At 40.5% G+C, this 15,472-nt stretch overlaps 1 long non-coding RNA gene across 2 annotated transcripts; it reads left to right on the top strand.

The window, feature by feature from the left end:
- Nucleotides 1–5,322: 5,322 nt before the first annotated feature.
- Nucleotides 5,323–7,179, top strand: LOC148419299 (uncharacterized). Of its 2 annotated transcripts, XR_015866634.1 has the most exons (4): nt 5,323–5,662; nt 6,416–6,537; nt 6,669–6,845; nt 6,942–7,179. It is a non-coding gene; the product is annotated as an uncharacterized LOC148419299 (long non-coding RNA). The 2 variants fall into 2 exon arrangements; XR_015866633.1 differs by having other exon boundaries at nt 5,323–6,537.
- Nucleotides 7,180–15,472: the final 8,293 nt, after the last annotated feature.

Here is a 15,472-nt window from a genome sequence, read left to right as displayed (position 1 = left end):
TGGCCCTCGCAGAAAAAAGTTTGGACACCCGAGCATTATGTGTTCGGATGAAACTTGCAGGAACATGGTATGCAACAGAACGCCAACTATCTCAAATCTGAACGTTTCATTATCTCTAGAAGAGAAGTGGAGAGGATGCCAGCCCCTTTGCAGCCATTGGAATACTGAAGTTTGAAAAAAAAAGTTCGAATGAGACTGATGTGCTTACCACTACGCGCCCGTGTGCATAAATTCAATAAAGATTGTTTATGATGATGAAAACATAGCCGAAAAGGAATATTTTCAAAAAGATTGGCTCGCAGCCAGTCCAGAGTGTGTCAGCTGGGATAAGTTTGCGCTCACCTGTGACCCTGATGGGAACAAGCACAACAGAAAATGGATAAAACACACGCACATACAAAACGCTATCTCATTGTAAACCTGAATCATACAGGCACATGGTGCACGCGGTTCATTGAGAAAACTTTGTTTTTCACCGACTCACACAAACGTGAACTCCTCGCAAACTCCTGAAGGTTTGAATCTTTTTTCCTCTTCTTTCTCTGCACGGCTGCCGCTGCCTCGTGTTCTCCTCTGCAGATGCCACGTGATCCACACAAGAGGAGGGGCGGGGCTCGGAGGCAATGGCGGCCGGGAAAGAAAAACTGATGCACGGAACGCAATTACGCACGCATTCATGTGATGGCTAATGCATCTCTTTGTGTGTGTTTTGTGTTTATGAGTATGTGTGTGTATATGTGTGCACTAACATGCTTGATGGTGACACACAAACGCATACACACTACTGTGCGGTGAGGACTGGCCTGTCACGTGACACAAGGCGGGAATACACTCTGCACGCTAAGTGAAGGCCAGTGATGTGCAGCATGTGGCTCCATTAATGAATGAATAACGCGCAGTTTAGTGCAAATGTGTTCGTGAGTGCGTTAGTGAAATTAGTTAGTTAATACTCCTTCAGACCCCTTCACGCGTACGGAGAATTTTATACTAGAGATACGGATGTGCGTGTGCGCGTGTTTGTGCGTGTGCGCGCGTGCGTGAGTGCAGAAGGGAAGCAGTCAGTGTTGGGTAATCTTTTCTCATTCATCTTCTACTGCTTCATATACCATTCAAGTAAAAGCCACACAGGGATGGGAGGGGCCAAGGAGGAAGTGAGAAAATAGTGTATAGAGGGAGCCAAAGGCACGGACCGTTAAATTCCTCTTATGAATGAAGGCAACTGCAACAAGAATAAGAGCGTTCAAAACCAATTTCTAATCTTAATTTAGTAGGAAATAATACAAAGATATTAACTACAGTGACATAAGGTATAATGTTCTTTTGATTTCCCTAAGCGGTAGTTATTGAGGAAAAACTAGCGAGAGGAGTGATGACATAATCGAATGACACATACTGTTACTTGCGCATGAGCGGCAGACCTTTTTGACTGTGAATATTTTGTTGTCATTATAGTTATTTATATTGCACAAGGTGGTGGTTACTCTGTATATCTAGTTAAAAGGAGTGATGACAATAATGCCATGTTGTGTCAATCAAATGTTTGGGCACACTTTCCAATTGAAATGGTCAGACGTCAAGAAGTGTAAGATATTTTGAAAATATCATTCCAGCTCATAAAGCTTCATCTGCATCATGTAACTGACTGTGAAAATACCAAAATATGCAAAGCCCTGGCCAGAATGTGTCTACTTTGAAGAATTTAAAAGATATACATTTTGTTTGAACATTTTTTGTTTATCGAATAATTCTATCAATATATATTTTGCAATGCCAATGGTTTAAGCCTCTATCCAAGTATTAATTAATTCATTTATTTTTTTCATGTTCATTATTTCCTTGCGGCAGGGGCAATGCTAGCAAATGGCCGGTGACCTCTGGCGAACATTGCCAAACTTGAGTGAACCCTAATGAGATGAAAACAACTAATACCTTTGCAGGTACTATTAGCCCCTCAGCAGAATAGGGGCTTTAAGAAAAAGGGAAACAAAGGGTGTTTGCAAACTTTTGATGGGTACTGTACGTACTCAAGTTCATGGAATTTTTCCAGCAAGAGCAGTCATCACATTATCTGTATGTAAAAAGACTTATGAAGAATTATGTCTTGAAAAGCATTATCCAAAGTGCATCATGCCTCGCTCAAAAGAGCTTTCTGAAAAGCAGCCGTTAAGAACTGTTGATTTGTATGAAGCTGGGAAAGGTTGCAAAACCATCTCTAAAAGTCTCGATTTTTATCAATTCACAATTGGAGAAATCAATTATCTACAAATAGGGTGTTTTTTCTGATTAATCGGACATGGTAATGTACAGGTTAGCATGCTGCATGCAATAGCGCTAATATTAGGATTAAACGGATGCCATCTTTATGTTTAATCAAAAACAGCTTGAAAATGAAATTCCAGTATGGGTAAACCCAATAAAACAACACATTCTCCCAATAGTCTTAAAACAGGGACCCTAACTGTGATTTTTTTGTATTTATTTTTTTACCTAGCTAAAAAACTGATGAGGGGCGTAATGCTTTTTGAACGTGAAACTCAATCTGTTGTTTTCGTGCCGAAGCGAGAGCCAGCCTGCACATCCCGCGAGAGAAGTCGAAGGCTGCCAAAAGCTTCTACAAACGATCGATTCTCTTGTGCACTTTAAATGTAATCCAACCCCAAGCCCTCGTCTTCCCATTGCGGCATCCAGCAACGCTACCTCCAATGCCCCTAACTGGAAATTATTGATCCGTGCGATTACGATGTGTTCTCATGACTCTCTGGATGGGAGTTTTATTGTTTTAGCGGCGGCATCTGGTTTCTGATGAGCTACAAGGGAGGAGAAAGAGAGAGATGGAAAAAAACATGGTCAACTAGCCAGAGCGCGAGAAAAAGAGTAATGAGTTCAATCGATACGCTAAAGCATGACATCATCAGCGAGGGCTTCTGCCAGGAACCACAAGCAGACCCCCACCATGAATCATTAACCGTTTCCGCTGGTTCATTCCAGGTTGATGGTCTGGGGCTGAACTAATCAAGAGCGACTGGACCATTACCCCAAGCCTTGTAGCGCTCTTTGTTAACCTTTCAGAAACCAAAAAGGTAATGGCAACTCTAGCTCACCCAATACGTATCACTGTCCTGGCTGCCGAGTACGGTACAGTATACCATTAACAATTTAGAAATAATATGAGTAATATGTGGGATGGCACACACCTGGTAGTGTACAGTGTACATCATTTCCTATGTTGAAACCAGTTCTGACTGGAACAACAACACTCTAGTTTATTCTATCCATTTCATTTCTGCTGTGGTTGTCCTCATTAGGGTCATAAGTGAGCCTATCCCAGTTAACTTGGTGGTGAACACCCTGAACTGGTCACTGACCAATCACAGCTCCAAATTAATTCCTCACCACACCAAGGGAAAGCCGAGTGTGGAACAAACACTCGGTGGAGCCTTGTTCACCCCAGGGGGTCAGCTCTGAATAGCGAGGCTGGCAGATGCCGCCACTCTTCATCTTTTGCGCAGGGGATCAAAAGAATCCCGGCGTGAAAACCCCTTCGCTATTCCGCTCTCGGGCTCCTGGAGGGGAGATGCCACAGCTTATGCGAAGAGGTTAATCCCAACATTGCTGCCGCGCGCAAACACGCTCGCATGCAAACCCAAGTGGTTATCACAGTGTTCCAGTTGCCATAGTGACAGGTGGGGTCGCACCTTATTGTGATGAAGTGTGCACAAGTGTGTGTGTGTGTTGGGGGGGCAGGAAATACTCAAGCTTGTCTGTCGACACTCCACACAGAAATAGGCCTGATGAACACCTACTCACCCAGTCAAGAGCCTCATTTCTATGGAAGACGGAGTTTGAGTCACCCGATCAAGTCAGACTCCACCATTATTCACCCTCTCCTCCCAAATCAGTCATGCAGAGAGAACTTGCTGACACTGGCTAAATTTTTCCTAAACCATAACACAACGTATAACACTGTAGGAAACTTGGAAAATTAATTGGGGCATACTGTAGTATGAAAAAAGACAAATGTTTTAATAGCTTGTATACAATTTGTTGGATCTGTGGAGTGCTTTTCCAGTCATACATGAACATGTACGTGACAGACTATGCTAAACACTTTCATGTTAAGGTCAAATGGTGAGCATCGCGACATAGCAGTGGTAACGGCCAATCAAAAATGCCCCTTGTATCACATGATGTTTTTAAACAAACATGTTTCCAAAATATCCATTCGTTAGCTATAGTAGTTTGTCCTCACGCAGGTCCTAGGTTTGCTGGTGAGTATCCCTGCTGACTTCGGGCAGTAGGCGGGGGACACCCTGAACTGGTTGCTAGCCAATCACGGGAAACACAGAGATGAACAACCATCTATGCACCCAATCCCACTAAGGACAATTTAGTATGTCCAACCCCTGTCACTCATTTTTTTTCTTTCCTTTTTTTTTGGAGTGTGGGAGGAAGCCAGAATGGCCAGGGAGAATCAACTCGGGCTCGGGGAGAACATGCAAACTGCACACAGGAAGGCCGGAGCCAGTTGGATTCAAATTCAGTCCTTTTAACTGTGAGGCAGACGTGCTAACCAATGCGCAGAGCTGCCCGTTTCCAAACTATACCAATAGGTTATATACAGTAAATACGTTTTACAATACAGTGTTCCCTCATTTTTTTGTGGTTAATGGGACCCCCCCGAAAAGTGAAATCCGTAGGACCAATGAAAAAAAACATTTAAAAAAAAACCCACAAGGGACTGAAGTTTTTTTGCAATTTGTCATATTAGAAAGGTTCATTCAGTTTGGGTGACAGACACTAAGTGATTTTTTTTTTTTTTTTTAAACAGGAGCAACATATGATTATGTGACCTTTAAGCATCGGGTATACAGTGATGCGATGGTATACCTGTAAAGTACACAGGCTTATCATTCCAAGAATAGCAACAGTCATTGCTATGGCGACCCTGGCTCACCTACTTCACTGGCCTATATTACTTAAGTTCCGACATACTCTGAAAAAGAATCGCCGTTACACCAATTAAATATTTTTAAATTGATTGAAGTAGAAATATTGGCTGTTTAATTCAATATCCTTAAGTTAAGCTCATTCTTCTTTTTTTCAGTGTACTGTATGTCAGGATATTACGTGACTCAAAAGATTGCGACGCATGTTTTTCTTCCTCTATTCGTGAGTAGTTAATGATTATTCAACCACCATGTCCTCAGATAGCTTGTTAACTAATCAATAGGTGGATCACCTCTTTCGGTTGATGAGTCACTGACACGCCTTGTGCTCCATACTCCCAGATTTCATCCCTCATAGGTCAAAACGGCTAGAAGTTTCATCATCTCTACAGCTACATGAAATAGGACATAACTCAATGGAGGGGACACGTATCCATGTGGCCTCGATTTTACACGAGAATGTTTGTCTGTTTACTCTCGTTGAGCCTCACACTCAAGGACCACAAAATCCCTCTCGTCTAGTCACTGTGAAACACGAGACGGTTGTCATTAGCTTGGCAGGAAGCTCGGCGGTGAGGTGAGTAGGTTGGACGCTAATGGCCCTGGCATCTATTTTCAGGTTGGGCGCTGCAACCCGATATGGCAGGCAGCTGCCAGAGAACAGGAACGGAAGAGGAGAGTACGCTCTGGATATCAGGTGTCGGCCATGAACAAGGGTATCCCAAATATTGTCTAAATACATCCACGGAGTATAAGCATTGTTTTTGATTGACTGATCATTTTTAAGAGGCTGTACTTGAGGGTGTACTTTCTACCTTTCTGGTGCAGTCAGATAGTATAGGTGTTAAGTTTGGAAGTAAGGGTAGGTTAAGGTCCACTCCCCATATGTTTGAAGCTATTCCGGTTCCCAAATTTTCGCTGTTCATGGTGCCTTGGGCCTCCCTCCATCATCATTAGTCTGCCATGTTTTGAAAGCCAAAATAATCGTCAGTCCGGTGTTCTATATTACCCACGAGATGGGCATTTTATAAAATTTTGCGGGTCTAGTTTGTGTTCATTTGCAAAAACAGGCGTCCGACGGTGACAGTCCAATCTGATTCCCAACGGAATGTCCACCTCTGCCGATGACTGAGGAATACAATGGACGAAAAAAAAAAGGTCAATCCAGAAAAAAAAAATCATCAGTCATGAGTCACTGCTTGATTTTATTGTTTTTTTGTAGCACCCTGAATTGACTACCGAACCTGATCTCAGAACAGTGTAAACACGACTTGAAAACAACATTTTGTTGTTTTCCTCACTCTGAGAACCAAAGATTATCAAGTAGTAGTCCGTTGATGTGACTATGTATCCGGGAAAAACTTCAAAATAAAGGTTTCCCAAGGCCGTTCGTGTTTTACATTATTTAATATCCTAGAGTTTATTTTGAACTATTGGCAGACTTCCTCACAACGTTTGGCTGTTTTAAGGAGAACCCATGAGTACTACAAGCACAAGTAAGATGAGCCAGTACGACGCTGTCTATCACTGCGGGTGGACGGATCTACAGACGAGCGTGACACAGCCCAGATGTGCATTTTCATCCCTACCGGTAGATTGCACGAGCAATGTAGACATTTTCGGAATGAAATAACAGCATACTATCATGTGATGAATATTGTCCACTCAGTGTCCATTGCAACCTGGCGTTCCCTTCTCAAAGTTTCATGCTTTTTTTCCGAGATGACTTCTCAAGGTTTTTGCTCGTCCGGTCGAGGGGTCTGGACCGGGAGATGTCTGTGATTTTTGCGAACTATGAGCCTGTACAGCCCTTGGTGATTAAGGGCTGTATAAATAAACTTGACCTGACTGGATTTGACTGTGACTTCAGGGGTCAAAGCTAGCCCTAATCCCAGAGGTGTAAGATGCTGCCATTTACTAAATTTCATAGGAGTCGGAGTGTATACATTCTGAGGGACACCCTATTTGTACAATTTCTTCTTTGTGTGTGTTTAGGAGGTTCAGGAAGCGGACATGGACATCCGAGTCATCTGATACGTGAGGAATGTGTCGGCCCTCGATCAAATGACGGGATCTGTCACTCGGGGGGCCAAGGACAAGCCCAGACTTCCCCACAATCATCTCACATGATGTGTCTGGCTTCATGGTGAAAACCAATTGACTTTTCTTTCTTTCTTTCTTTCTTTCTTTCTTTCTTTCTTTCTTTCTTTCTTTCTTTCTTTCTTTCTTTCTTTCTTTCTTTCTTTCTTTCTTTCTTTCTTTCTTTCTTTCTTTCTTTCTTTCTTTCTTTCTTTCTTTCTTTCTTTCTTTCTTTCTTTCTTTCTTTCTTTCTTTCTTCCTTCCTTCCTTTCTTTCTTTCTTTCTTTCTTTCTTTCTTTCTTTCTTTCTTTCTTTCTTTCTTTCTTTCTTTCTTTCTTTCTTTCTTTCTTTCTTTCTTTCTTCCTTTCTTTCTTTCTTTCTTTCTTAAGTGTAGATTTGATCAAATCTGTCGGTGTTGAAATCGAGTTGAACCTCCGTCAACATCCTGGCGGTGGGGGAGGGAGAAGGAAGTGGTAAATGTCGTAATAGTAGACAAGAAGCATATCACAATGTTTGGAGAGAGAAAATAACGGTATCTAAGAGACTCATGGGCTTGCATAAGGACATGAGAAAGAACACGTTGGATATGATGATAGGGATTGTTAAATTTGGGGTGAAGCAGAAGCAACTGACAGCAAAAGATAAATGTTTATTGTTTAGTCTCACTGACTAAGTTTTGGATGGGCTATTTGCAATGCTAGGGCATTGTTTGTTTGCATAAAGCCTCATTACTACTTTTTTTCTGAATGAAATTGAAGGCGGGTCAAATGAGGTGTAAACAAATATTTGCTCCAATTCAACCTTTGAACCACATGATTAGAGGCAAATAAGACATATGCTAGCTAAAAAAAAGGACCAAAAATTAAGTTATTTCTTAGCTGTATAGATGTACTGCAAATTACTACTTAGCGTTGCGCAGTAATGGCATTATGCAGTATTATTAATTGAACGACAGCAAGGATGTAAATTCTGATTTCAACACCAAATAGGTTTTTAATTGTGAACCATGATCACATAAGCCTTAGCGTCCACCAAAGTACTGAAGCTTAACTTTTCCATTTGACACACATGTGTGTACACACATGTTTTTATGACTTTCTGGGAGTGTAAATCTGAGAACATATTAACCACAAATCCTATGAAGACTCGAAAATCTAGTACCCCTCCCAATCGCTGACTGATGTAAATCAATGTTTAGGAACAGTATGCACTTGCGGATATACTGTGTTTATGAATAAACTGAATAAGAACGTTGGTTTTGATTTAAAGGATCATCAAATCAAACCGAATCCACTTTAAAATGTCTTTCAAATGTGACACACACCAAGTATTAAGATAAGTATAAAATCATATATATATATATATATATATATATATATATATATATATATATATATATATATATATATATATATATATATATATATATATATATATATATATATATATATATATATATATGTGTGTGTGTGTGTGTGTGTGTGTGTGTGTGTGTTTGTGGGCACGTTGTGATTGCACAATCACAGTTTGGCCGCGAAGCCGAGCTGGGAATAATTTTTGCCAATAAGCAGTTACAGACACTGACCGGCTGTGGACTTTGTAGATGTGTTGCTCATTAAGTGAAACACTGCACGCACACACGCAGTCAGACACACACACACACACACACACACACACACACACACACACACACACACACACACACACACACACACGATATCATGTATCTCTTGCAGACAACTGCTTGTTGACATTCCAGATTCTGCATCTGTGCTCTCCCCGCTGATAATGGACTGTAATGAGGTGAGACGGACAGTGGCAAAGCATCCATCCGGTGGTGGGGGTCGCAGGGGGTTGGGGGCGGCTATTTGGGTGTAAGTGAAGAGCATGGAACAAAATGAGGCATGAGATGAGTGCATGAATGCAATGAGAACACCCGGTGACACACTAATGAGATGTCAATGTGCTTAGAACATTGGTGATTATGGCAAACTATGATCCCTGCTGATTCGGTGGGGCGTAATTAAGTCCTTGACATGCAGTCAACACTGCATTTGACTCCACACAAGTGGAATTGATATTGATTTATCAATTTGGTTTTTGTATATTTTGCAATAATGGTTGGTCGTCCCTTTGTGCCTTGCAATTGGCTGGCAACCAGTCCAGGGTCTCCCTCGCCTACTGCCCGTGGACAGCTGGGATAGGCGGCAGCAAGCCAGCAACTCTAGCAATGATAAGGAAAATAATTGAGGGTATTTATGTTTGGCGTCTCATGAACAGGTAAATGGAATTGTTGAATAAACGAAACATCGATTGAGCGTCAAAAATAAATTCCAAACAAAGAAGAACACAAATCCTTTCCAGTCCCAAGATTCCAAGAGACCTTCAAAAATACAGCCCTGATTTTAAAATCTCATCAGATACTCTTCGGCTCCTCATGGATTGAAACAAGATGTTCCTCAAGCCATCTCTAAAGAATCGTCACGTGATACACATTCCTGACCGTCGCAGTCATTGGCGATAGACCACCAAAGGGTTGCGGTCGTTCGACATTTTTTGAGCATTAGTGAGAGAAGGAGAAGTTATTTAAGGTTAAGTCTCCTTGACAAAGACCTCAAGGGTTAACAGGAAGCCAATCATGATTTTACAGATACAACCTTGCCCTTTGAACTTTTAAACTATCCCGCAAGGCTCATAGATCCTGCAGCCAGCTCCCGCGCAGGCTTGGCTGTCGATGCCTGGTTATATCTCTAACAGTCATCTACATTTTGCATGACTTTTTTGAGGGGGGGCAATTTGAGCGCCGTGTGGGTGGCAGTTACGCAACGATAGGCTTCTTTCTTTTCAGCCGTGCAGCTATTTTAAAAAAGGGAAAAAAAAAAGTACTATGAATAAACAGCCTGGTGCGAAGGACTTGGCTCAGGGTCGCCCTCAACGTACCTTAAATACGGACCACAATGAAAAGCTGACTCACTTGACACGGATCATAACACGCATCCCGAGAAATGGGAAGAAAGATGTAACATAAAGAAAGCTGATGTTCCTCCCGCGTGAGAATTCAATCAAGACATAAGTGGAACACATCTGAAATGTAGATTGGAATTAGCGGAAACAGCTGCATTAATATGCATTCTTATATTCGTACGTGTCAAGTTGGCTCCGAGGAGAATCTTGGCACATTACGTAACACTATTGCATCCCAGTGCATGCCTTCGCACAAAGAGTTGGCATGCTGGCTCACATTTAGGCCAGAGGCGGAAGAAGACTTTCCGCGGCTTTGGGCAAGGAAGAAGAGGATTATAGAGGTGTTTTTCAAATCATCCACGACTTCCTCCCGACCCAGACAACCGGACTTAGCCTTCATCAAGCTACGATCTGTAAATGGACAATTGGAGATATTTCGTTTGGAGCTGAGAGGTGTCCTCAAGGTTTCAGTTTCTTAACGAAACAACCTTTAACTTCTGATGTACAAGCAATTGTTCCGTCTGTCTAGGATTGACAGTAATTATAATTCCTTAAGTTAATGGGGACAATATTTTACTCTGGCTATTGCCACACTGGTTTTTGTTCCATTCGTGGTGGTGAGGATGCTTCAAATATTCCACCATCAAAACGTACTGGCCGGGAATGGCAAAAAAAAAACATTTTTGGGCCTAAAAGACAAACCAATACAGAATACTTCAAAAAACATGTCGCAATGATGCAAAAACCGCTGCCAGCAAGCCTGAATTTCACATAAATACTCAGGAGAAGATGGGTCGTTGCTTAGAGTGCAACTATTGTAAACGGGTTAAGAAAAGCGCACTGCTGAGCTACCATTTCGTTCCTGGGACTATGAGCGAACCAAAAAAAAACCCCATCAAGGAAGACAAAAGAACGTCACTCAACACACCAAAGTTACAAACTCCAGCTTATATACAATATATCCTGAAGGACATAACGAAACCGTTAATCAATTCTGCTGTCATTGTTTGATTGGGCACAACTGATATTTTACCTACGTAATTATATGAAATAGTCAATTTCTTCACTTAGAATATCATTTCCAGAGCTGTGCAAGATGCTGCTTGTGACATTACAGGCCGTTCCTGAAGATGATTGGCTGCAGCGAGGCGATGAGCGAAAAGGTTCTATTTTTTTCTTCTTCAATGTTTCCTTTGGAGCAAGCATTTCTCGTCTTCGCTTTTTGGTTTCGGCCAAAAATGTTCACTTTAATAAATCCTTTATTTATGGTGGTCCTTTTTCATAGCTTGGCGCATAAAAACTGCCAATCTTCTTCTCCATGTTGGCACATGTCTTGTTTTCTGTCACTTTTGGCAAAAAGTGGTGTGCCTTGCTGGGTGTTGTGGAGAACTGACGGCATTACCCTATTACATGCATCCTGGTGAACCTGTCAATTTGGTGACAGAAAGTAGGCTATCTCAGACCATGTGGATCAAGTCTATAGCGAGTTGTGGCTCATGGAGTTGTAATGCAATTTTGGTGGATTTAATCCACTGATATGGATGGCAACAGCATGAATCAAACCCTTGAAATAATTATAGAATGACTAGAATGCATTATTATTATTATTACAAATCCTTCATATGTATTTTTAAAAGCTCCCAAATGATGATGGCACAATTATTGTTACTTCACTACTTCACTGCGTCACTGCAGCTCCACAATAATTTGTGCATATGACCGTTTTAATGCACCTGTTTATATGCATATTCTCTCTTTCATATTTCTGACACATCCTCTGCACATAAGCTGTGAATGAACACAGAAACACCAAATAGGTGTGATTCATTGACAGCCGCGGCTGCGTGAAATCCTGGAAATCTGTTCTTTTCTCGAGACCTTGAAATGAATGAAAAAGAAAATGCTCTTACGTACTGAATGCAGAGTGCACTACACAATGAGAGCCATCATTTGTGAAGTGTGACGCTATCACAAGAAAAAAAAAATAACAAGGACAAAGAAAAATATGCAATGCACCTTTTGAGTTGATCCTTTGTATGCTCAAAGGGCAAAGGTCGCCCGCAACCCAAAAAAAACAACTTTTCACAAGTCTTTTGACTTGTTTTGTCGGCTTTTTAAGGAGTTGGCGACTTCCTTTCTTCGCCAGATGCGGTGTGAAAACTTGACGAAGGCAACGGCAGCCTCTCGCCTCTATATGAGGCAGAGCCACGGGGCGAGATGGAGATAAAAATACTTTTCGCAGCCCAATTCGTCTGATGATATCCCCAACCGTTGCCATGGCAACAGGAAGAAAGCAGAATCGTCGCGGCGCTCAGTGGGACAGGCTGAACTGTGACAGAAATAAAAAGTGTGAGTGATTGTAGCCTCCAGAATTGTATTAATGGAAATATGTTTCATATGTAACATAAAAGAAGTCATTTGGGAGGATTTATGAACGTTATACTCCACTCTTCCACTTTCATGATGACGACAGGAGCTCGCTTGAAATATATGGGAACTACCCGCACATGAGTCAGCCAACCAAATGGTTAATTTGGAGCATATTTGCAAGAGGAACGAGTTTGGTGCCTGGTGAGTTGGTAGCGCACTTCTTAGTTTGCTAAATTCACACATGATGAGTGGTGGACACTTCAAAGACCCAACTAGTTTTGTGAAAACAATAAACTGTCAAGTTTTCACAATATATCCCATTCAAACAATTAGTGGTGAAATCTTGTGTCATGTTTTTTGAATAATATAATATAATATAATATAATATAATATAATATAATATAATATAATATAATATAATATAATATAATATAATATAATATAATATCATATCATATAATATAATATAATATAATATAATATAATATAATATAATGATGTTAAAAAAAATTGTGGATTCTGTCATACAGTTTTGTTCATTATGCTTCTGTTGTGTTTGAGACTATTTTGCTGCTGACTATTTTTTGGGAATGTTGCTGTTTTCTTGTTAATTGCCCCCAAATTTGAAAATAACATTCAAATAAAAAAATGGTCCTTGCAATTCATTGCGAACTTCAGTTTATTTTGGCGAAGAGCTTTGCTAAAGCTTGCAATATTAATTAAAATCTCTTCTGCAATTGTAGCTAGGCTTTGCATTTATGTGGTAGGCTAAACTGCTGAACTGCTTCTGTGATAAGCAATCTTTTTATATACTCTTGCCTTCATCAAAGGCGCAGCGGTCCTTTCAGGCACGTTTAGTTAGTTTTATCTGACCTCCTCGTATGACCCATCTTCTTCCATAATCAGCCTCCCCCAAGCCTGCGCTGACCCTAGATGCACCCAGCCCACATCGACCGGAAGGTGCGCAGATTTTGCTCAGTGGTCAGCAGGGAGGTTCGCCCGAGCGAGGAAACAATGCAGCGCAGCCGGCGCGCTTTCATCTCACGCGTTACGCATGTAATCATTTTGCACGACATATGGTTCAACTTTCTTGGTTTGCATGAGAAAGTGCCCAAGGAGCCAAGAAGCAATTAGATTAGCTTGCATTCCAGATCAAAACCGGAGGTCAGACTCACAGCCGGAACACGAACGTCAGGAAAACGGAGAACGGTGATTTTCCATCCATTTTGAGCAAAATACGCTCTTGCCCAAGGGGCTCCAGAGCCGCAAAATACATATTGGGGGGCATACAACATTTTGCAAAGGAGTCACCCTAACACAATTTACCAATAAGTTCCCTCATGTTCCAATAAATTTGCTCTTAAATAGAAAGTATAACATTACTGTATAAAATGTACTGTTACTGTTATGGCATCAAAAAAGCATAAAATTCTGTTAAATGCGTTGTAACTCAAATTTGAATTCACATTCCCAGTTATAAAAGAATGTTGTGTAACCATTTTATCTCGCTCGTCGATTTTTACTTCCTCCCTCGAAACAGTTTGCTTTCATTTTGAATTGAGTTGTCCAGATTATAGGTCACAAACGTTATTCGTTGAAAAAGTTACTATATCCACTGTATTTCAAGTGAAAGAAAAAAATTTCTTTTCTTTCATTTTGGCTTCTTTTGATGTCCCAATACTTTTGCCAGAGCACAAGGAAGTCACAGCAATTTTAAGCGCATTCAAAAGGTCTCTGCTCACATGGCCAATCAAGCAAATATGACTTTGGCCTCGGAGATAGTGACCCATGAGAGGGTCAGCCAGATAAGCGGCCGCTCTGAGTGTTTGCTCACCGGGGTTCAAAGTCAAAGTCAAATAGTCACATGACACCTTTTACGCCCACGCTCTTCCTGTGTGACGCCATAAAAGAAATTGTGCGAGTGACGCTTGCAGGCGTGGACCGGTGTACAGACTGACCAATACAAGCGTCATTATGTTCACACCTTACTCATTTTGTCAGACGTGATGTCAGTCAGTCAAAGTTCACCCTGCTGTCAATTTCTAATGTGTATGTACACTCTGACTGTGTGTGTTATAGTCCAGAAAAAAATTATATATATATATATATATATATATATATATATATATATATATATATATATATATATATATATATATATATATATATATACACACACACACATACACACACACACACACACACACACTATATTTTCCGGACTATAAGCCGCAGGTAATAACATAAGATATTTATGCAAAAAGACAGGCTAAACATGCCTGCATGTTTAGTCCCGACAAATTATAGAAAATGGATGGATGGATGGATGGATATCTGTCATTTAAATAGCAGGTCAAAAGCGAAATCAATACTTCAATAGTATCTTTTTTTTAATCTCCCTTTGTTTGATAGATTATTTTATTGAACATAAAACACATTGCACATAATTTATATATACAATCAGAAATACGTAAATAAAATCACGTATCCTGTTTACTGTATGTAAAATTTACAGGTCAAAAATTTACCCAAAATTTTTTACATTCTTTCATTCAATTTAGAAATATATATATATTTTTTCTAATAATATATTTTTAAAACTCTTTGAGCACAGCCATTGATAAACATCTTTTCAGTTCTATTTCATAGTTGTTCTAGTTGTTCCAGAAATTGAAACCTCGAACAGATAAACACATTTGCTTGCTGGTAGCTATCAAAAACAAACAAACAAACAAAAAAAACCAACAACAACAACAACAACAGATAAGCCGCACTGGACTATAAGCCACAGGGCTCAAATCATGAGGAAAAAGTCGTGGCTCATATTCAGAAAAATACAATATATATATATATATATATATATATATATATATATATATATATATATATATAAGAAGTAATTTCCTGTTCTATGGACATCATCATACATTTACAGTAATTGTTGACATGAGCGACCTCTTCCCCAAAGAAATTAGCTCTCTGATATGTTGCGCCTCGCTCATTCCCGTTCCACGCGGGCGTAATTAATTCCTGGTTTTCATTTTCTCGCATCAGGCGGCAGATATGTTACCTGTGTCACATGTAGCGTGATGTTGACAAGGGGAGGCAGGGGG

Source organism: Hippichthys cyanospilos, chromosome 9 (assembly GCF_059441005.1).
Source record: "Hippichthys cyanospilos isolate Australia breed blue-spotted pipefish chromosome 9, RoL_Hcya_1.0, whole genome shotgun sequence".
In the NCBI taxonomy this organism is placed as follows: domain Eukaryota; kingdom Metazoa; phylum Chordata; class Actinopteri; order Syngnathiformes; family Syngnathidae; genus Hippichthys; species Hippichthys cyanospilos.
The sequence above is the reverse complement of the archived record's forward strand: the minus strand, read 5'-3'. Positions and strand labels throughout refer to the sequence as shown.